At 37.4% G+C, this 23,058-nt stretch overlaps 1 protein-coding gene and 1 long non-coding RNA gene across 2 annotated transcripts in view; one reads left to right on the top strand and one right to left on the bottom strand.

The window, feature by feature from the left end:
• The window catches only part of NR6A1 (nuclear receptor subfamily 6 group A member 1), a 214,178-nt gene that overhangs the window by 59,572 nt on the left and 131,548 nt on the right, over positions 1-23,058 (top strand). The window lies entirely within an intron of this gene.
• LOC103670331 overlaps positions 1-23,058 on the bottom strand; it is a 63,677-nt gene that overhangs the window by 21,085 nt on the left and 19,534 nt on the right. Inside the window, exon 2 of the long non-coding RNA XR_570546.2 lies at positions 8,153-8,243. This is a non-coding gene — a long non-coding RNA (uncharacterized LOC103670331). The remainder of the gene's footprint in view (positions 1-8,152; positions 8,244-23,058) is intronic.

Here is a 23,058-nt window from a genome sequence, read left to right as displayed (position 1 = left end):
GCTTATTTTCAGCCCCAGGTTATAGATCAATCCCAGCCAGACATCTTGCAAATATGTGCTGCAGACTAACGAGTAGGTGAGAGGTTGAGGAATGAGGGTATCTTGTCTACTGAAACAGAGCCCATGGAGTGGTACCATCACATACTGGGATGCTTTGGGCTGTATTGCTATGTCCTGTACTTTTCACTGTTTTTTTTTTGCTGAGGCCTCACAATAATCCTGTGAGATAGGAGAGTTATCCTTAGTTCCCATTTTACAGGGAAGGAAAGTTTACAGGGTGACTCACTTGTGCAAGAGCACACAACTATGGCAGAGTTGGACTTAAATTCAAGTTTTCTGACTCCATATCCTAAACCATTTCTTTTATACTCTTTGTTTTGCCTCAACTGTTTACTGGGAAGAGAAGCAGAAGGGGCGTGTAATTTTGACTGATTGTGCATGTTTTCAGTAGATTTAGTCTGAAGAAAAGGAGGGGAAGTTAGACTAAAGTGGAAGTTGAGGAGTTCTATAGCAAGTGTGGTAAATCAAGGACAAACCTGATATCTGGTAGTTATTAAAAGTATACCTGGGTTGGAACTATAATTCATGGCACAGATGGTTTGAAGGTATCCAATGCTTGGTTCAAGGAGCAGACCACTTCCTGAGTTATAAATATAACTGTGCCAGAAATCATAAGGAAATTCATTTGACCAACATTTACTGAGTGTCTACTCCCTGCCAGGCTCCTTGCCAAGATACAGGATTACAAGGTCCGGTTGGATCTTATTGAGATACAGCCTGAGAGAACAGAAGTAGGCTGGAATTTCCTTCATCATTTTCATTCTCTGAGGCTGATGTTGTCTGCCCTCCAAAGTGACCACATCCACATGGACCTGGAGCCTGTCACTTTCTACTATCCTTGTAGCTGTGCTCTCTACACGTTCCCTTTCTTGATAAAAATAGTCCATCTTTTCTTTTCCACTGTGGATTCTTCCATTTGCTTTTCAGCCAAACATAGGTAGATCTTGCATCTAAAAGAAATCTTTGCTTTAAAAAAAAAAAGACACTTAAAAATGATTTTTGTTAATTGTTGAAATAGTTTATGCTTATTTCTAAACACTTGGAAGGCATAGATGAGTTATAAATAATAAACATAAAAATCACCTTTAATTCTACAACTTAAAGATTTCAGTGGTTATCATTTTTGGTTCTGGTCTGTTTGAACTTCCAGTCTGCTTTTTACTTCCTATCAGTGTCTGCTTGTGCATAGGTGTGTATGCACATTTTAATATTTTGTTGTGTCAAGCTCTGTGTGGAATAATTTACATGTATTCTTCACAAGTAGCCTTGTGAAGCAAATACTATAATCATATCTCATTTACAGATGAAACAGATTTAAAGAGTAAGTAACTTTTACAGATTTACATAGTTGATAAGTCATGTAGCTGAAATTTTTACCCTTATTTAGCTCAAGCTCTTCACTACTACCTTTCCAGAAATCTATTTTCTTCTGTGACTATCACTCCAAAATTGTTCTCTGCAAGACTGTCAGTAACTTTTTAAATTCCTACTTTCTCCAGGCCTATCACCAGACCTCTTCTCCATCTTTTGTGTGTTTCAGCTGCATTTTCAGTTTTGTGCAAGCACTATGAGCCTTGGGCCTGTAGGCATGCCATTCTGTCCCTTTGCCCAGAATACTCACCCCACCTCTCTCACCCAGGTTATTACATTTATCCTTCAAGTCTTCACTTAAACGTCATTTTCTTGAGGTCACTTCCCAGGCCTTTCTCACCCTCAAGACTGGATTGGTCCCTTCTATTATTTGCTCCCATAGTACCTTGATTTTCCTTTTGTAGACCTTTTCACTCTTGAAATTATTTGATCATTAGAATTAGGTCTGCTGTTTGCACTATGTACTTGGTTACCTCCACATCTCCTGGCTTCTGTTGCAGTCTAGGTACATGGTATGTGTCCAATAACTATTTGTGTTCAATAAAAGAAAAATCTTTCTTTTTGTACTTAGCTCATTCACTCTTAGCTTTATGCTTGTAAATCACAAATGTGCATCCTCTTTGCAAAAAATGAACTTCTCTTTTTCTCCATTTTGAAATTGCTCATTTCTTAGTGCACTCCAGGCTCCTAATTAGTCAAGAAAGTTAGGCACCATTCCTGACTCCTTGCTATCTTTTCTCTTTGAGCCAGTTCCTTGGAAGGTGCATCTGGTCTATTGACCTGGAAAGATGGCCACAATATTTAAAGTGAAAAAAGATTCCAGAACAATATGTATAATTTGCGCTATTTTCCTCTAAATACAAATACATGTATTTTCAACATTTCTGATATATCTATCTGGGAGCATATTATACACGGAACAGAATAATGGGAGGGGGCCAACTAGTGGACTTTAAATTTCTCTCTTTGGTATGACTTTTTCAGTAACCACATAGTACTAAACTAGAAATCTATTTTGAAAAACAGAAAACTACCAAAAACAAAAGCAAAAATGTCTTTTGGAGATATACTTTTGAAATTTCCACTCCTGCTGCCTCAGTTTTAGTTCAGCTCATTTGTGCAACAGATTTCTCTCTCTCTCGCTCTCTCCTTTCTCTCTTTTTATCTCTTTCACATCTCTCTTCCTTTCCTCCCACTTCATATACCTCGTCAGTCTTCTCAAAGTCTTGATTTCATTATCTCTTTTTGGAGCTCAGAGCTTGAAGTGCCTCCCTGTTGCACTAATTCTAAATATTTTTACCTGGCTCACAAGGTCTTCTGTAATTTGTCCTTTTACCTTTTCAGTGATGTTCCTCATGACTCCCTAACATGGTCTCTGAACTGTTCTCCTTATGTTCTCTGTCAGTGTCATATATTTTCTCTATTGCGGGTATTTATTTACAATCTTAGCTGCAAAAATACCCTTAAACTCACATAATTGTTTCCCTTTCTGTAGCATTTAGTTTTGTTATTTTTTAAATGTTTTATTTATTTTTTTGACAGAGAGAGAGCACAATCAGGGGCAGCGGCCGGCAGAGGGAGAGGGAGAAGCAGGCTCCCCGCTGAGCAGGGAGCCCAGCAAGGGTGGGGGGTGAATCTCAGGATCCTGGGATCATGACCCGAGCAGAAGGCAGATGCTCAACCAGCTGAGCCACCCAAGCACCCATGTAGCATTTAGTTATATCCAAGAGAAACCGCATAGGATTTTGGTGGCTGAAATGGGTAATTTTTTTATTGGCATATTTAAAGAATATTAATAGATTCTCTGTGTAAATAAATAAGTGGCACGCTTGTTCAGGTGTACATTTTTCAAAAAAACGTGTTGGGCATTCTTTTCTAATGTTTTCAGAAAATTTGGAAGTAATTCGTGGTTGAAAAATAATGCCTAGAATGTTTGGTATAATAAAATAGAGATTCTAGGACCCTACATCTGGTCTAGGGTAGAACTCAGGAATCTGCATTTTTCGAAGCAACTAGTCCAGATGATTCTGATATACAACCAGACTGGGGAACACTGGCCTGAACCCTCTATTTTTCTTGAATTCTTGTCATTTTTTTGCATTTTTCTCTTGGCTTTGATTTCTCTTTTTAGTTCTTGTGTCATTATACCTGCACTTCTACTTCCTTCCTATCCCTGGTTTTGGAAGCTACCTTGATAAGACTCTTTTCCTACTGCTTTATTTGATTTGACTTTTGCTATGAGAATCTCTTTTTCTCTATCTCAGACTTAAGTGTATGATTAAGTTATTGGTGACCAAGGTTTGTTTTCCTGTGATTATTATGAAAGATTTAGTGGCTCATCTCATTTTATGTTATGGAAGTCAGAGAATTGGTACTATATTTTACATTTTGTTTAGAAAAATGATGTGCATTTCCCATTTCACTTAAGTTCTTTTCTTGTTTGAGGGACATGGCTTGCAAAGGTCAGAGTGAATGATCCTCATAGTTTTGGTCAAAAGAGATTAAGTACGTTTGAATAGCAATAGCCAGGGCCTTCATACTGAGGCATACTATATAGTAAAAGAACCAGTACAATATAGCAAGATTGTTGCAGGAGGCTGTCTATAATAGCTGGCTGGTATAAGTGAGTGAAAAAGCAGATTATACAGCAGTAAATATAAAGTGAGCTCATTTTTGTTTAAGCCACCTCTCAAAAGCCCCACAAAATTATAGATATGTATCCATTTGTATGTGCATGGATAAAGGTCTCTAAGGATATAAAATAAGTGTATAGTTTATGATATTTATTATTTTAATAATACTAGATAATATAATAAATAAGTTTATTGATTATAACAAGTTATTAAACTTATTATTTATTATATTTATAGGTGATTTCCATTGGGGAAATGGAAGATGATGAAGAAAGGGATATTTTTTACTTTATATATTTTAATACTTGAATTTTAAATGAGTATATGGTTTTTTTTATTTAAATTATGAAAGCATTGGTTTTTTAACGTGGTGTGATATCAAGGTAAATAGTTTGTTCTTCCTATAAAATATCATTTCTTTAATTCTAGAACATTTTTTAAAAATAAGAAAAAGTAAAGCACTAGAAATTTAGAATACTTATTTCATATTAGAACCAAAGAGACCAAGAGAGGCTTTAGCTGGTATATTGGAGACAGCAGCAGCTCCCCCACAGCACGGTAGCTGATGCACTCAGGTGACTCTGCTTTTGCTTCCCTTAGGTTGTTTGGTCCGCAGTTTGCATTCATTGATCAGTGAGTTGATTCAGACTCAAACCCACCGACAGCAATGAATGTTGAGTGCAGCCATCATCAAATGTCTCCATTTGGTAGAGTTGCCTCGGCCCTCCTGAGTTCCTGGCTCTTCTTTTCCACACTCGTTCTTTGAGGTCTGGGTCTGGTATCTCTCTTAGTAACCAGTGATTGAGGGCCCACATAATTATAGGTCATGCTGATATTACAATTGGGAGATTCTTTAAAATGAGGAACTATGGTTCAGAGAATGGAAGGAGCTCACGGAGAAGCTAACAGGTAGCTCTGTGACCACAAGGCAGTGCTTGCGTACCTCGTAGATAGAAACAAGAGTTGAGGGTCCTAGCCCTTCCTCTCTGTTTTGGACTGAGAAATATGAGTGCTTTTCAAGGTAAATTACCACAGATTATGTTTTGGGTTAAATAATAATTGTAGTTTACATATATTAAGTGTTTACTGTGTACTTGAAATGATACAAAGCACTTTATGTATTATCTGATTGAATCTCAAAACTCCATGAAGTAAGTGTTCTTATTATCTCCTGTTTTATACATGAGAAAACTTGGAAACTCAGAAAGTTGCATGTGGTCACATAGCTAGTTAGGGAGATTCCTCCCAGAGCTCTGCCTCCAGACCTGACTTTTTACTTGCATTTAACAAACATTTAAATAAGCATATGCGTGGATAGAAATAGTGAGGCAATAGCTGCTTTCAAGCAGCTCGTATTCTAACAGGGCTGTCAAAACTTAACCATATTAACTGTAATTGGAGGTAGAATGTGATAAGAATTGTACAGACATTAGACAGTTGTATGCTATTTTGGCTTATTAAACCCTTCTCTCGTCCTTAATTAAAGTTTTGAGGGGATGTGGGAGAAATGGGTGTAAAATACTTAATTGGATTTCGCTCAAAACCGAAATACTTATTTTTTTTAAAGATTTTATTTATTTATTTGACAGAGATAGAGACAGCTAGCAAGAGAGGGAACACAAGCAGGGGGAATGGGAGAGGAAGAAGCAGGCTCATAGTGGAGGAGCCTGATGTGGGGCTCGATCCCATAACGCCGGGATCACGCCCTGAGCCGAAGGCAGAGGCTTAACTGCTGTGCCACCCAGGCGTCCCCGAAATACTTATTTTTAATGTCTCTCCTTGCTGTATCCTGTTTCTCACCAGAGTGACATATTTCTAGGAGACATTTTAAGTACATTAGGTATTATAGTGGAGTTCTCCTTATCTTGTTGAAATAAAACACTTGTTTGTCAAAAACACAACACAAAGCAGGGAACAATGGGCAATAGAAATAGGGGGAGCTCTTAAAAAATTCACTGGACCATCTTTGGGGGACAGGCAGCAGGACTGGTTCTGGTGATCTTATGTGACATGTGAAGAGATACAGCCTGCTCTTTTGCTTCAGGAAATGTAGTGTTGTTTGTAAGGACCCCAAGGTACAGTCAACGGTCGGTGGTTTTTTCAAATCCCAAACTCACCGACAGCGTTGAATGTTCTTTGGAGTCCTCTGAAGGCTGGGTTCTGGCCCTGGCAGCCCTTCTTCAGCCTGTACCCATGTTCCAGGAGCCAATGAGCAGTGAAACCACTGCTGATAGAGGTTCTCGTGTTCTTTTCCAGTTTTCAAGTTGAGAGTATTTAGATTATGAAATCAGTTTGTGTACAGCACAGAGCTAATGAACTTAATGAATTTGTGAGACTGCAGTTATTTATACAAGCAGACTCCAATGGATGGCTGAGAAAATGGCTTTGAATGGTACTATTTTTTTAATTCTGGAAAATGTCAAGTGCCTCATTTTGTAGTAGGTTAATTATTAAAGGGCATGGGTAAAAGAAATCAACATATATTGTGGACTCTGTTATGTGCTGGGATTTGTATATTTTTATCTCTTTAAACTCAAAATAACCCACTTGTAACTCATGAAAAAACTGAATCTTAGAGAGATGAAGTGATCTGCACAAAGTTACATAGCCAGGAGTCACTGTTCTAAGCCAGAACTTGAATACTGGGCTTTATGAATGCACAGCTCACTGATCACATCACCTCTTTCCTTGTCCACCACAGAACTTACTGTTATATATCTGGAAGTAGCATCTTCAGTGAGAGCTATGTCAAACTAGTAAACATTTTCTTCTTGTTTGCCTGTATAAATAGTAGGTGGGTCTGTAGGTGAAATTTTTCATAGAGGAAGATGAAAAAAATTGACCTTCAAAATTGGCGATCTCTCTAGCTGAGATCCTGGTTCACTAAGCTGCCACAGAAGTTCAGTGGTAGTCTATAAGTTATTTTCCATACTGAAAAAACAAAAACAAAAAAACCCTATCACCTAGTAGAAAGCCTGTATTTCTTCTCTGTAAGGTCACAGTAACTAAAATGTTAGGTGTCTTTGCTTTGGTATAAAGAGTATTGGTGCATTATGGACATACTGGTTATTTCTTACTGGCTACTGAATGTCCTTGATTAAAAATCTGGAAAATGAATTAATTATATGGGTAGGGTTCGGGGGTTTCAGAATGTAGGGTTTTATTATGGGAGGGATTGAGGAGCGCTCAGTAGAAGAAAGGCTTATAGAACTGCTGGCTGATTTAAGGTTAATCTTTAATCAGGGATAGTTATTGTCATTTGCTTTAGGTTTAAATATTAAAGGTTGACTCTTCTCAAATTCATTTTTAAAGCAGCCAAATGGTACCCATTAAAAAAAAAAATCAACCACTGAGAATTTGGTTTGAATGTAAACTGTTTACATTCTACGTCAATTTAATTATTTTACCCTCTGTCAAAACACTGCAGTTAGCCAGCTTTGTTGAATTCTCAGTGTTATGACAGTGAATTGTATACAAACGACAACAAAAAATCAAGCAACTGTTACTGTGTAGTAGTTTAAAAACTCTTTAATGTGTTTACTTTAAATAGTCTTCCCCTTGGTCTGATAGTATGAAGAGATGTGAATGTCTTATACCATTTGGACAGATGTTCAGACTTTAAAAAAATACTGACTTCTGCTGCTCCAAGCCATTAGATGTTTACAAAATACTGTTGGTTAAATTCATGGCATTCTAAGAAGAATGCTTTTCATAGATTTGAAAAGCTAGAGCAGAGTGAAAGGTAAGTTTCTAGAATGACATAGGGGTATTTTCCACTGCATTGGAGATAATTACTTTTCACGGAAGGGAAGGCCACCATCGTCCTCACTCCTTTAATTTGCTTTAAGTCCTTTAAGTTTTTGTCATCAGGCAAGTTTGAAGTACACATTGGGTATTTTAAATGAGTTTGCTAAAGGGTTTATGTATTTAATGCAAGGATGACGTCTAAGGGTTAAAAACATTAAGGGTTAAATTAGCCAAGAGTTATAGAAACTACAAATTTAATAAGTTGGTCTATTTCATTCTTGATTTAGATTGGTTTTGAGCTTGTCAAAATTCATCATGCCATCCTTTACTGTTTTACTTACCTCTTTTCCTTTTCCAGAGGTACTACGAAATACTGAAACCCACATTGGAGATGTAATTGTTTTCATAGTCCTCATGAGGCCTCTTGATATACTTGAAAGAAACAAGAATCATAAATTCAATAAAACAATATATTTGAGGGATTAGTAGCATAGAAGAGAAGAGGAGTCATTATCTCAGGTGGCTGTGTGTCCAGATACATCCCAAGCATTATGCAGGGAGCACCTCTAGAAGTGTTTGGGGGTAATGCTACTAAGAGGACAAATTCTTAAGTTATAAAGATGACAACAGCATGTCAGCATGAATCCATGTTTCTCTTACTCAGACTGCTGGTGTTCTGCTTTATCCTTTTGCTAATTCGGCAGTGAAATCCTAGGATCCTTTCTCTTACGTACAGTCCTTGCCATCGTGGAGCCCCGTGTCTGCCCAGGGAACCAGACAAAGACATAGCTGATGACAAAGAGAATGATTGCTATGCTGGTGAAATGGTACAAATCATGTTAAGGGAGACTAGAGAAAAGGGTTAATTCTGCCCAAAAGTGCCAGGAAGGAGATATCTGAGGGTCACATCTGATCTGGGACTCAAATGTATAGTTGAATTTTTACTAGACAGAGAAGGAAAGATACTCCAATAAAGGGAAGACTCTACACAGGAAGTCCTAGAGGCAGGAAAGTTCAGGTAATGAGTGGTGGGATTAACCTCTCAGCATCAGTTAACTCATCTTTAAGATGTGGGACAGCTAGCACTTGCCTTGTGCACACAGCTGTGAAAATCAAATGAGGTCATGCATGTGAAAGTAGCATGCAAATATAATTTCTAGATTTCTCTTTTCTCATTGCTCTTGGTCCATATGTGCTAAAATAGAATAAATGAAATACCTTATCATGGTAGACTTTTCCAAATTGGATTCTTATTTGGCTTTTCTCTTTTTTTCCTTTAGAGTGACCATAGTTTAAATTTTTCATATATAAGTGTTTGGAGAAGTAATATTATAGCATAGTAAAGAGTACAGATTTGGAGCCAGAATTTTGACTTTGCAACTTACTGGCTATGTGGCCTTGGGCAAATTACTTAACTTCTCTGTTTCCTTATCTATAAAATGGAGATAATGATAGTGTCTACCTCATAGAACTATTGTGAGGGATGCCTGTGTGGCTCGGTCTGTTAAGCGTCTGCCTTTGGCTCAGGTTATGGTCCCAGGGTCCTGGGATCGAGTCCCACACTGGGCTCCTTGCTCAGTGGGGAGCCTGCTTCTCCCTCTGCCTGCTGCTCCCCCTGCTTGTGCTCTCTCTCTCTGACAATTAAATAAATAAAATCTTAAAAAAAAAACTATTGTGAGAACTAAATGAGGTAATATATGGTGTGTAAAACAGCACATGACACGTTAAAATTTATATGTATTTCTATATGTTGTTTCAAAATATCATTTACAATGTATTTACATATTACCAAATTAAATTGCATATTTTATCCATAATCTGGTTTTAGTCCATTTACACTAATGTAAAACCTTTATTTTATAGTTAAAATAACTTCTGAATCGCTATTGCATTGCATATGTGTATATGTATATGCATGTTTCAAAGACATTTTTGAAATTAATTCTCTACCACATTCTTTGTGGCCTTAGGAAAAGTTTTTAGCTCCCTTGAGCTTCAAATTCCTCAATCTGTTAAAATAAGAATAATAGTATAGAAGTACTTCCCTCATATTGCTTGTGAGGATTAAATTAGATAATATAATTAAAAACTTTCCAGAAGGCTATAGATTCTCTCCCTAAATATATGCACATAAACACAAAATTTTGAAAGCAGTTTCAGTTTTGGAATCTAAGGACCCATCCATAGCCTCCCTATAAACTTCAGGTTAGGAAATTCTGAACAGAGCTGTAGACCAAGATTTCACCATCTAGCCTTGTCACTGGTGAAGTGTTGCTACTTTTGCAACCTGTCATCATCATCTAGTCACATTGTTCCCTATGCTATAACCTGTGCGATACAACCAGACAGTGATAACTGGCAGGGACGATCCCTGGAAAAGTAGTTACTAGGCTTCATCAATTTCTGTACCCAATTGCAGAAACCAACCATTAATTAGTAAATTTGCACTTAGTACAATTAGAATTTCTAAAAGAAGTTGCCAGATGAGAAGTTACACAAATATTTGAATGAATTTAACTTACTTTGCGACAGTTCCTCTCCTCTCCCCACTTCCCCAGCAACAATTTGGTTTGGATCCCAGGACTATGACTACTAATTCTGGCCTTAAGTTAGACTGAGACAATGTGTTGTTTCAAGGCAGTGCTTACAAAGAGTGCTGGATTCAGAATGTTTACTTGAGTATTTGGGAAGAGTATGCTAAAGATTGCAGTTGTATATGGAATTATTGGACATTCTTATATTTAGCTTGCTTGAGGTTTTACCAGACAATCGAAAGGTAGAAAGAGAAATTTAAACTCTATAGTTTGGAACATTTTACTTTTTGACATGGCAACTTTATATCAGGTTATTTTAGATATTTTATGAGTTGGGAAGACAAGAGGAGGTGGGCAGGCCAACTCACTGAAATAGCACATTGGCCTAGTGCCAAAAGACAGTATTTCTTTTCAAATGGGACATTTCTTTTCAAAACCTATCAAAATATTCTAAGGACCATCTGAAGTTTCCATCCCCTAGTTACAATGACGTAATATGTTTAAGATATTACTATTTCAGATTATTTTGTAAACCCACAGGAAGCAGGACTTCATTTTTCCATGGTAAATTAATTCACAGGATATCTGTAATCAGTGAACAACTCTTTTAAGTAACTCTGTACCAAGGACTGTTGTTCAGCTGACCTGAATGAATGAGTACATTAAGTGAGTTGGGACTATAAAGTCATAAAAGAAATAGGAATCAAAATCATGCAGTAGTTAATATTCATGAGCATTAGGAATGAGGTGGAAAGAATCTTGGGTTTTATTGCAGTGTGTGAAAAGTGTTGGCAGAGATTTTAAAAGTCCTTGAGAGCCAAGAGGCATGTGTTTTGCAATAACCAGTTAATGAAATAAAGAAGAACAGTGATCAAGGAAGGACTTAATCTTTCCTTTTTTACAATGATGAAACGCTGATCTACCAATAATATATGTATTTCTTTCTCTGACCTATTTTAGTTTGGGTTAAATTTAATCATATGACACTTTATAGGCTTTAAAAACTTGATGTCTGTTTTTATAAAGTTTATTGTTTCAGATAGATTATAATGTTAAGATGTTAAAAGTTATAGGTAATTAGACATATTTGTCTTATAACTAACTTACTATTTAGAACATTTAGGGAAAATGCTTTTTATTATTTTTGTATTATGTATGTAGGCTCCACACCCAGCGTGGAGCCCGACTCTAGGCTTGAACTCACGACCCGGAGATCAAGACCTGAGCTGATATCAAGAGTCGGACACTTAACCAACTGAGCCACCCAGGTGCCCCTAGGTAAAATGCTTTTTAAATGTTGATTTTCTTGGCTATTTCCAGCAAATAGTTGAATCTTTGCAAAATATGATGTCTTAAAGGTTTTATTTTTCAGTGTATATTTTCTAAAAAGCTATGTGTAGGTCTGCCTCATACTTTCATAAATGAAATAGTAGTGTATAGGTTGGTAAGCTATTAATATGTGGCATACTGGTTTTAGACTTATTTCTCCATTGCTTACCTGAAATTGGACAATCCTGATGCTTGCATAGGAATGCTAATCAAGGATAGGGGGAAAATCCTGGGATGAATAGAAAATAAATTCCAATCTATAGTTTTAGAACTTTCAAAGCTATCAGGAGTCTTGGAGGTCATTTAGTAGTGATTTCCAAATATGACTTTGCATCGGAATTAAAAGTGTGATGATGGGAAAAGTGGATTGCAGATAATTCCTAGGCATTGCCCTAAACCGAGTAAATCAGATACTCTAGGAATGGGTTTTATAGTTTTCAAAATCCCCCAGGGGATTCTGATATTGCCATTTCATGGACATTTGGGAATCTCTGGTTTAGGCTAAGACTTCTCATTAACAGGTGAGGAAATAGATTTGTTTTAAAAAGGTTTTATTTATTTATTTGACAGAGAGAGCGAGAGCACAAGCAGGGGGAGCGGCAGGCAGAGGGAGATGTGAGAAGCAGGCTCCCACCTGAGCAGAGAGCCCAATGTTGGGCTCAGTCCCAGGACCCTGGGAATCATGACCTGAGCCGAAGGCAGATGCTTAACCAACTGTGCCACCCCAGAACCCCGAGGAAATGGATTTAGAGGGGAAATGAAGACCCAAAGTCATATAGTGGGTCAGAATTAAAATCCTTGACTGTGTGCGTGTGTGTGTGTGCGCACACACATGTCTGTTTACTTATGTGACACTGCCTCTCCATCGTGAAAAAGCATGCTTTTTGCAGAAGTTTCCTAATGTCCTGTTGGCAATCTGAAAAATACTTCAAATCTATCTCCCTGGCAGGTCAAACATCTTCGCCTTAGGGATACACCCAGAACTAGTGCAAATGGACCATTGACTTGAATTTAGCGTCCTGGCCTGAAGTATTTGACTAAGTAAGCGATGCTGAGCGGTGTTGGCATAAAAACTGCCCATGATATGAAATGAGGAATAGCTGTAAGTGATCAAAAGGTGTGAAGGCCCTTCAGGCTCTGACATTTATCAGCTGCTGCTACACTTTAACACTTCTCTCTAATCAAAGGTGACTACCACTGGATGGAAGAGGCTTGCAGAACCTCTGGCTGCGCTCAGGGGAGGAATTTATTTTAATTGCCAGTGAGAAGGTAGAAATGATTTCAGTAAAAATCAAGAACCTCCAAATCCACTTCAGCTTGGGCTCCTGGCCAAGTGCCCATCCTCTGGGAGGGAGTTGGTGTCAGCTGCTGTCTTGTGACTTGAGGTATTTCAAAAAAGCCAAAGGCATTACAGAAGCCTTTCCTGAGTTGGCAGGCGGGAATGGCACCAGGAATCAAGGCCTGACACATGTCATCAGCCTGGAAAAAGTGGAGTTTGGACACTAATGATGGCTCTTGTCAAGGCTCAGTGTGATAAAGCCAGGAGGACTCAGCTTGGGGGTTTGTTTGCATAGAAGAGGAGTTATAGCTTAGAGAACACCTGCCAAGAGTTTTCACTCCCCAGCTGTATGTCAGTGACAAATACTTCACCCTTGACTCCTGTCACTTCTTTTTAATGGGTGATGGTAGAGATGCTGGATGGGTAAGGAAGAGAGGCAGCATGGTTATATCTAGCACATTTCCCTATTTGCTTGTTTTCTTGCCATTCTCTGTGTAGATCTGAATTTGTGTGGCCATACTCCAGGCTAGTGTTTTGTTCTGTCTATATCTGACAGTGTACTGAGCCATTTATTTCCATAAATGCCATTGCTGATGACCACACAAATATTTTGATTGGCAGTTATGAGGAAGCTTTTTTGCTGACAATATCTCTTTGTTAGAAGTGTTATTTTCAGGGGCGCCTGGGTGGCACAACGGTTAAGCGTCTGCCTTCGGCTCAGGGCGTGATCCCGGCGTTATGGAATTGAGCCCCACATCAGGCTCCTCCGCTATGAGCCTGCTTCTTCCTCTCCCACTCCCCCTGCCTGTGTTCCCTCTCTCGCTGGCTGTCTCTATCTCTGTCAAATAAATAAATAAAATCTTTAAACAAACAAACAAACAAACAAAAAGAAGTGTTATTTTCAAATCCCAGCTTTGCCGTGTAGTAGCTGTGTGATTTTTGACAAGTGGTTTAGCCTCTGTTTCTCATCTGCAAAATGGTGGTAAGTAATTAATTGTACCTATACCACTGGGTTGTTGTGAGAGCTAAGTGAAAGCAGGAGTATAAAAATACGTGATACATAACATTCAAATTTCAGTTATTAATATTGTAATTATTTGGTCACACTTCCTGCCTACTGGGAAGAATGCAGTGAGGGTTTTCTAAACCATTGTCTTAGTGAATACAGGAATCGTGGTGTAAAATGAATGTAAAATTGAAATCAGGAGATCCAGATTCAAGTCTTGACTGTGCTATATGTTACTTCAATTTCAATATTTTTTCACAAAAAAATTATACCAACTAAAACAAACAAAATCCAGATCTCTGAGATCTCTTGCCACACAAAAAAATTGACGTTCATAAAAATTATTGAGTTTCTCTTTGTTTATGTGGGTTATACCTATCACCTTTCACTGTATTAGAAGTTGAGGGGCACCTGGATGGCTTAGTTGGTAAGTGTCTGCCTTTGGCTCAGATCATGATCTCCAGGTCCTGGGATGGAGCCCCACGTCGGGCTCCCTGCTCAGTGGAGAGTCTGCTTCTCTCTCTCTCCCTCTGTCCCTCCCTACCGCTCATTCTCTCTCTCTCAAATAAATAAATAAAATCTTAAAAAAAAATTAAAGTTGATACATTTTAAAATATTTATTAATTCATTTAAAATAAAAATGATAAACCTATTACATAGCAACATAAGTAACATTTTAAAGTAAAAATAACTATAAAAATATCTATAGTTTCCCTCCCCCAAAAAACCACCACCAACAACAAAATAAATCTTAGTGAGAAGAATGACATAATTTTGTATTTTTGTAGGTCTCTTTAATGTCTGGCTTTGTTATAGACAACTGAATTTTCAGGGCACCTGGGTGGCTCAGTTGGTTAAGTGTCTGCCTTCGGCTTGGGTCATGATCCCAGGGTCCTGGGATGAAGGGTTCTGGGATCAAGCCCCACATCGGGCTCCCAGCTCAGCTGGGAGCCTGCTTTCTCACTCTCCCTCTGCTTGCCACTCCCCCTTGCTTGTGTGCTCTCCCTCTCTCTCTGTCAAATAAATAAAATCTTAAAAAAAAAAAAAAGACAACTGAATTATTATGTTTGCATATATCTGCATCTGCATTCTATCTGTATCAATATGTTTTGGCTGAAATACATGAAAAAAATCTGGCCTCTATATACAGATGTATGTGATAAAAGAATTTTAATAGCTTGGATAATTCTGTACTTTCTTCTTCCATAGTGTATCAGATCTCAATAGTTGGTAGTTTCTTAAAGGTTAGTTGTACTGTGGAATCTGAAACCATATCAATGAACTTTTCATTCTCTATTTTATTAAAAATCCCCTTACAGTTTGCATGGGTCTTTTATCCATGAATGATTTTGTAACAGCATGCTTTGGTCATTTGGAAAATACTGGTTTAACAAGTTATATAGATTTTCTAAATATGGACATATTTCATCATATGAAATCCAGTAAATCAGTTTTCTTAATATCACTACTAATCTCCTGGGAAACACCTCCTGGGAAGCTGTGAGGCCACAGTAGCAGATACAAATTTTCTAAAACTCTAATTTTTATTTAAAGGCTTAAATTTTATCACTGGCAACAAATACTGCCAGTTGTTTTCCTTGAAATGACATGCTCACTTTGTTCATTTTCAAGATATTAACTGTCAAACATCCAAGTCTGAATAACCATAATTTTCTGTTGTTCTTTCAAGTAAAATGGTGGTCCATGAAAAAATTCGCTAGTTTACCTTACAACTCAAACAGTAGCTTAAAGCATATTTCCTTGAGACTGTGTAGAGAAGTGCTTTAAGTGTGTTTTCCATTTTGTCCCACAAAATATTAAAAAGTTGCATAGTCAGGCATTGAGATTTAAAATCAGTAAGCCTTACTGCTTTGTTAAGGACATTCTTTTTTTTTTTTTTTTTTTTTAAGATTTTATTTATTTATTTGACAGAGAGGGACAGCCAGCGAGAGAGGGAACACAAGCAGGGGGAGAGGGAGAGGAAGAAGCAGGCTCCCAGTGGAGGAGCCTGACGTGGGGCTCGATCCCAGGACTTTGGGATCATACCCCGAGCCGAAGGCAGACGCTTAACGACTGTGCCACCCAGGCGTCCCCATTAAGGACATTCTTAAGTTAAAATGGCTTTTTGGTTTTTTTCTCTGTAGTGTGTGGTGGTGGTAAATACAATGACTGTCAATACATTTTGGTGGCACTGCTTTGATGAGTGCTAAAGCCAGCAGTTTAACCCAACGTTGGCTTTGCACCATCATTGTAAATGTCAACATAGTGAAAAAGGTAAATAATGTCTTATAATTAGTACAATAATAGTTTTGAAAATGTTTTGAAGACATCTGTAGATCACACTCTGAGAACCACTAATATGGAGTCCAAATGTTAAGAAATTCTAGACAGAGGCGCCTAGGTGGCTCAGTCGGTTAAGTGTCTGACTCTTGATTTCAGCTCAGGACATGATCTCAGGGTTGTGAGATCCAGCTCCGAATTGGTCTGTGTGCTGGGCATGGAGCCTGCTTAAGATTCTCTCTCTCCCTCTCCCCCTTTCTCCACCAACCCCCCTCCCCCGCCACCATGTCTGTCTCCCTCTCCCTCTCTAATAAAAATAATACTCTAGGCAAATGGTTGAAGCTTCCCTAATCCCTTCAGAGTTGACTCATAGGGCTGCAGTGGGTTATAGGAAAGACAACCCCTGGGGTATTGTTTTGGCATCCCCTTGGGGCTTAGCTTGCCCATAGTGAAACCTCAGTGAAGGTTGATCAGTCAATGCAGATTGCTTAAATATTGTATTTAGCAACTTTTTTCTTCTGTGCCTTATGAACTCAATTTTTTATGTTCTCGTTGTATATATCATGTATTTTCTGAGTCTTACTGATTCTTCTGTTAGTGATTGCACAATATTGTTACTATGTATGTTTTTTCTCCTTGTTGGGGGATAAGAAGTAAATCACATGGCATTTGCTCTTTTATGATCTTGGGAATGTAAAAGCAGTTAAACAACATACCACACAGCGTCCAGATGCAGAGGCACTGTTAGCCTGGCATAGGATTCAGCATTTAGTAGATGTTTGTAATAAACTACCTCCTCTTGAGCATCCTTTCAGTGTCAGGCATTGTGATTTGTATATATATATAAACACACATACATATATATAAATATATATATATTCATTATATGTATAAATCGTATATGTAAGTATATATTTACATATACTTAAGTATATTTAGGTACATATAAGTAGATAAAATATACAGGTATATTTGTATACAGATATGTATTTGTATGTGTAGATAGTGTATATAAACTTATTTACATAAATATAGGAATTATTCACATTTAATTTTCTCAACAGTCCTGCCAGGTATTTGATATTATACTCACTTTGTGTATGAGAAATGAAGACTCTAATAGGAGACAGATTTGGTCAAGGTCACAGAACCTTGGGCTGTCTGGTGCCAGACTTTTCAGTAAATGCTTAAGTGTGCAGAGGGGTGAAAACAATATGGGTTGGATTGGTAGAATTAATTACTTTCCCTTGGGGTGCCTGAGTGGCTCAGTCAGTAAGCTCCTGCCTTCAGCTCAGATCATGATCCCAGGGTTCTGGGATCGAGCCCTGCATGGGGGCTCCCTGCTCAGTGGGAAGCCTGCTTCTCCCTCTCAAACTCCCCCTGCTTGTGTTCCTTCTTTCACTGTCTCTCTGTCAAATAAACAAATAAAATCTTAAAAAAAAAAAAAAGAATTGTTTTCCCAATGCCAGATTCTTCTTAACGCCTTCCCAGATTTCTCCCCAACATCTCTTCTTTCCTCCTTGGTTCTATAGCACGTCTCATGGTGTACCTTATTTTAGAATTGTGTGCAAGGCTTATCTTTTCTACTCTAATATAAACTCAGACCCATTTTGTTTAGATACACAGTATATCAGGCACTTGATAAATGTTTGTATTAAACTGTAAATGCATGTCCCTTGCTTTATTCATTATCTAAATAGTATATAAATGAAGTCATTTAAATATATAGATTTTAAATAAATGCAGTATTTCCTTTTGAGATGTGAAAAATAATCCTGTAATCTATCTATTCTAGAAATTGCATTTTTGTATCTACTTTGGGGGTGTGTGTCAAATGTCTTATTTTCAACTCCTAAGTTAGAAAAATCAATGAAAAATGTGAACATTTTTGTTCATATTATTAATGTTAAGTTGTACCCTCTTTGACTCCTTAGAAATGGCTCTACAATAAGAGAATGGGGGGGGGGAGCTGACTTGAGTTGATATAGTTATTTTTTAGATCAAAGCACATGGAAGAAAGTTGTAAAAGTCTAGCACACTCCTCTTTTTAACATTAGGAGATAGTCAGTTTGCAGCTTATAAATCAATTTGGAGATCAAAGCATCCTCTATAAGATGTCCATCACAGTAAAATCAGTAACTGGCAGGTGATTATTTCTGTCTTCAAAATAAGCAGTGATCAGAAGCAGCCAGTTACAATAATTGCTCTATTTTTGTATAGTCTCTATAAAAATATTATTTGAAGAGTAACATGTGTAAAAGGGACTAACCATAAATGCTTAGCTAGCGTCTTGAGTGGAAACTTGAGGTATAGGAGGGAGAGTGGTGGTCATTTCTTGGTAAGCCACGTGCAGTTTGGGTACCTTTGCTTCCTGATATGCCCTCAGCATATCTTTTGTTTCTAGGAAGTTCTTAGGACTGGAGCTCTTGCCTTTGGGGCTTTCTTACCACCTTCTCAAAATTTTGTTTCCTCAATGGTGTCTTAACTAGGTTACGTGAAAGCAAACTCATGAAAGGAACTTATCCCAAAGTTCACTTCTTAACTCTTTTAGAGATATTTGGTTCACAAATGAATTTGCGAAAGTTTTGACTGTTAGAAGTAGAATCTTTGTTTACGTTGCTCCAGGATATGGAGATGAGAAGGCATTTCTGTCAAATCACAGCTTAGTCCATCTAAGTCTAAGGGGATAAGAACTGCTGAGGAGGTGAGAAAAGTAACACCCTTTCTTTGTGTTATCTTAATTAATGCTCCCAATAACCCTTCTGATAAGGTAATGGTTATTGCATTTGTCACTATACCAAGATATTCTGTTCCACTCCACTGTTTTCCATGTACGAAAATAATTTACAGTCGTATGTTGTCCGGTCACATGAACATATTAATTGAACAGTAGTACATATTGTTGAATATATCAGATCAACTAGGTTGTGTTGTTTGATTCAAATACTAAATTCTACAGTTACTGAAGGCACTTTACTCCATGAAAAAGCTGCTGATTAGGGTACTTTTCAAATTTGTGTATGTGTACTGGGGCTAAGATTGTGTAGGAATCTGGCTCATTTAGGAAGACTGTCAGCTTCTAGGCATGGGAGCATGGCCTTAAAATGGTTGTAAACTCTAAAGAAAATGTACTTGGAGTGGGATTTATTCAGACACTGACAGGCAGTAAAAATTACCATATTAAGGATTTACATTTTTGTTGAATATCATCTTAAATATGGTTTAGACATGTGTACTGATTGCTATCTTTCTTATTTAAAAAAAAAACTGGTGCATTTTTTTAGGGTTTATTTAAATCAAAGTAAATTCCACTTTTCCCTTTGGTCTCTTCTATGCTACTATTCTCAGCCTTTTGCTCCTTTTAGGATGTTGGGGGGGGTTATGTGCATTCTCAATATGTGGACTTTTTTTACTATGGTTTTTAGGTGGTTTGCCTGCTTTTACTATTACTATTGATATTAAGACTATTATATGAACTTTTTAATGGGGTGTATAATCAAAATAGACACTGGCAATCTAGGAAAACAGAAAAGTAAAGGCTATTATATGATTATTAGTGGTAAAAGGAAAACCTAACAAAATAATGCTATCTGAGTTCAGAGTAATAGACACTTTGGGGGGAGAAGGGTCACATGAGGGAATCTTGTGAGCTGCTATAAATATTCCCTAATTTGTTCTGGGTGATGGTTATGTGTTATGTATACATATGTAAAAATTCATCAAACTTAAACTTAAGATTTGTTTACCTTACCATATGTAAATTATCATTAGCTATCATCATATCTGAAGCAAATGGGGCAAAATCTTGATCATGATTGTTTATGAGTGATGTTTCATTTTACTATTATTACTGTTTTTATGAAAATTTGAAATATTTCATGATAAAAAAGAAAAAAAAAAAAAGCCTGCCACTCTAAGCATGTCAAATTATACCTCATTTATGAGAGCTAAGGTTTTTTTTTTTTCTTCTTTTTTTCCTTTAACCTGTCATTTTACACGTTTGGAATTTTTGTCTTTATCTTGGAGGTTACTGGAGAAGTATAGAGAATAAAGTCTTGTTTTTCTGATATCACTTGTTTAAAGAGGACAAACCCAATCTTGATCTTGAAACCAGTTTATATATAATTTATTTTCCGTTCTTGAATCTGACTGGAGAAAAGCCAGACCACTTAGCTCTTTTAAATATATGGTAGTTCTAACTAAACACCAGTTTTAAAGGTTCTGTCTTTCAAAAGCCTACCTAATACTTATTGAAGATTTGTCATGTACTTGATATTGTGAGAACAGTCTTGTAGGGTGATGTTACTATTTCATTTTGCATTTGAGGACCCAGAGAATCTGAGTTTTCATGGATGAAGTAAAGAGGGCCCCCCATTCTTGGCCTCTAAAGAGTACCTAAGCTGCCAGTGTCAGTATAAATATGAAGGTAATTATCATTCTTTGTAGCTGACTCTTTATTACCACAAATAGATCATCACTATTTTAAGAGACATTCATTTACTGTTTTAGAAGTCTTTTTAGATCTTGTGTTGTATGGTCTTTAAAATCTCAGAATTATTTCTAACACTTTCTTAATAACTTAGCAACATGACTTTGTCCTTTAAAACAAAATCTGGAGTAAAGAGAAATATTTTCATTTTCTTGTTGTATGAAAAAAGGCTATTTGTAGGTCATCTTTTTTAAAAAGGCAAGAAATTCTCTCTCCAAACCGCATTAGAACCCATGCCAACTTGGTACAGGGCCCTTACCAGAGTAATGATGTAAGAATTTGAAAGAGTACATAGTGCAGCTGCCAAAGCTCACACTGTTTAGTATCAACACCGTCTGTCCGCCAGAGTCCACAGCTCAATATTTTTTTTCTGTATGTACTGAGTTATAATCACATATATTTATCTCTTTGAGGGTGGGGAAATAAAGAGTTATTGTTTGATAAACTTAGTGCTTTCTGAGGTAATGGTGCTCTTTTGCCTCTCATGTACTTCTGAGCATTCCTCCTCGTCTAACTCCCAATAATTTATTCTCCTGGGTAGATTCTTCCAAAATATGACACAGAGGGGCAATTCACACCTTGCCTAGTTTATGTTTTGCAAGGAAGCCCTTCCCTTGCATGGTTCTCTGTTCAGGAAAACCCATGTGCTGCATTCCATCCATTTGCCAAGTCTTGGACTCTTATCCGAAGTACAGTATTTGAGTATGCAATTACACATACACATACTGGCAACAGCATACTTTTTCCTGGCCTCTCTTAGAGAAAGCTCAAAGCCAGAGGAGCAAATCCAGATGTTCTTCAGTCTGGCATCCTCACTTCACAATTCTAGATGGCAAGACTTCATTTGGAAGTGTACCAAGCTTACTCAGCACCTGCTTTTGCTAACCATCACATTTTTATGACCAGAGATTCTGGAGTTTGCCTCCTTTGCTGAGCAGAAAGAACACCGTATCAGAACTGCATGCGAGGTGACTCTCCATCATTTGAGAGAAATATTTGATTTGCTTCAGCAGGCATGCAGAAGAGGCTAGCCTTGCTGTGGGAATAAGTCTGGGATGAGAGCAGGTGCAACTGCAGCTGCAGCTTCTTAACCAAATCTAGCCTTGTTTAATTTTTAAATAGTCTAAAACATTTGGCATCAGTATAAGTGAACCATTATGGGCTCTCTGGCACCTAACATAGAACCTTGCACAAGGGGGGAGGTGCTCACTGACTATATCCAGTCACAATTTATTGAACACCTTCCATGTGTACCAGGCTATGTACTAGAGGCTGGTGATGAGTAAGATCTTTTTTCAAGAAACCCACAGCCTTGGTAGGCATAGACTCTTAAACAGATAAATTACAATTTACCAATTTTATTTGTTGTTGTTGCATTTAGTATTTTGTTCACTTTGTAAGTTAGCTACAGAAACCAATCCACAGGATTTACTTCATGACCTTCTAAGAATAAACATGGGATTTCCCTTCCAATTCTAAAGTATGCTTACTTACTTGCATTTTTGCCTCTTTAGATACCTCTTCTGATTTGTCCAGGGATGAAGATTTGCGGAGCGTGGAAAGAAAATGCTAGTATAATGCAGGAAGACATTTCTAAGAAGTCTTCCAGAATTGGTTATTCTGTTCTAAGTGATGTTTTGTTTATATAAAAACGATGTGCATTTGCATCAGTCCTTCTAGATATGTTGGTTATCAGACTTCTGTAAAGTAAGACTAGGAAAAATGATTCCCTTCTTTCGGTGGAAAGTAGGCTAACTTCATCTGAATTTTTGCATAATTAGGGCAGAACCAGAAAGCACATTTTTTTTTCATAACTGTTTCTGGATAGATGAGGTCACATTTATTTAGTAATGATATAGTTCCTGTGTTTTAACTTGTTTTTCTTTCAGCCTCCCTTCCCCCTCAATTTTTGAGTATGAGTATATGAGTATTTCCATTGGGCTTCTCTTAACCATAAAAAAATGTTAAGTTGCTTTCATCCAAACTAATTTTCTAATTTCTTTAATGGAAAACAGTCTCAGACAAAACATGTACTATTAAAATAAGAAAAGCTAATACTTATATAGTACTTACGTTCCGGGTTTTGTTTTTAGGGCTTTATATATAAAGTACTTAAAAGAAGGGTTGTCTAATCCTCACAACAGCCCAGTAACGTAGGTACTTATTATTTTTCCCATTTTATAGATGAAAACAGGCAGGCGGGGCATGCCTAGGTGGCTCTGTCGGTTAAGCATCTGACTCTTGATCTCAGCTCAGGTCTCGATCTCACAGTCATGAGTTTAAGCCCCGAGCTGGGCTCCATGCTGGGCACAGAACATATGTAGAAAGAA

This window comes from Ursus maritimus, unplaced genomic scaffold (genome assembly GCF_017311325.1).
Source record: "Ursus maritimus isolate PB19 unplaced genomic scaffold, ASM1731132v1 scaffold_17, whole genome shotgun sequence".
In the NCBI taxonomy this organism is placed as follows: Eukaryota; Metazoa; Chordata; class Mammalia; order Carnivora; family Ursidae; genus Ursus; species Ursus maritimus.
Note: the sequence above shows the minus strand (reverse complement) of the source record. Positions and strands in the feature narration are given on the sequence as shown.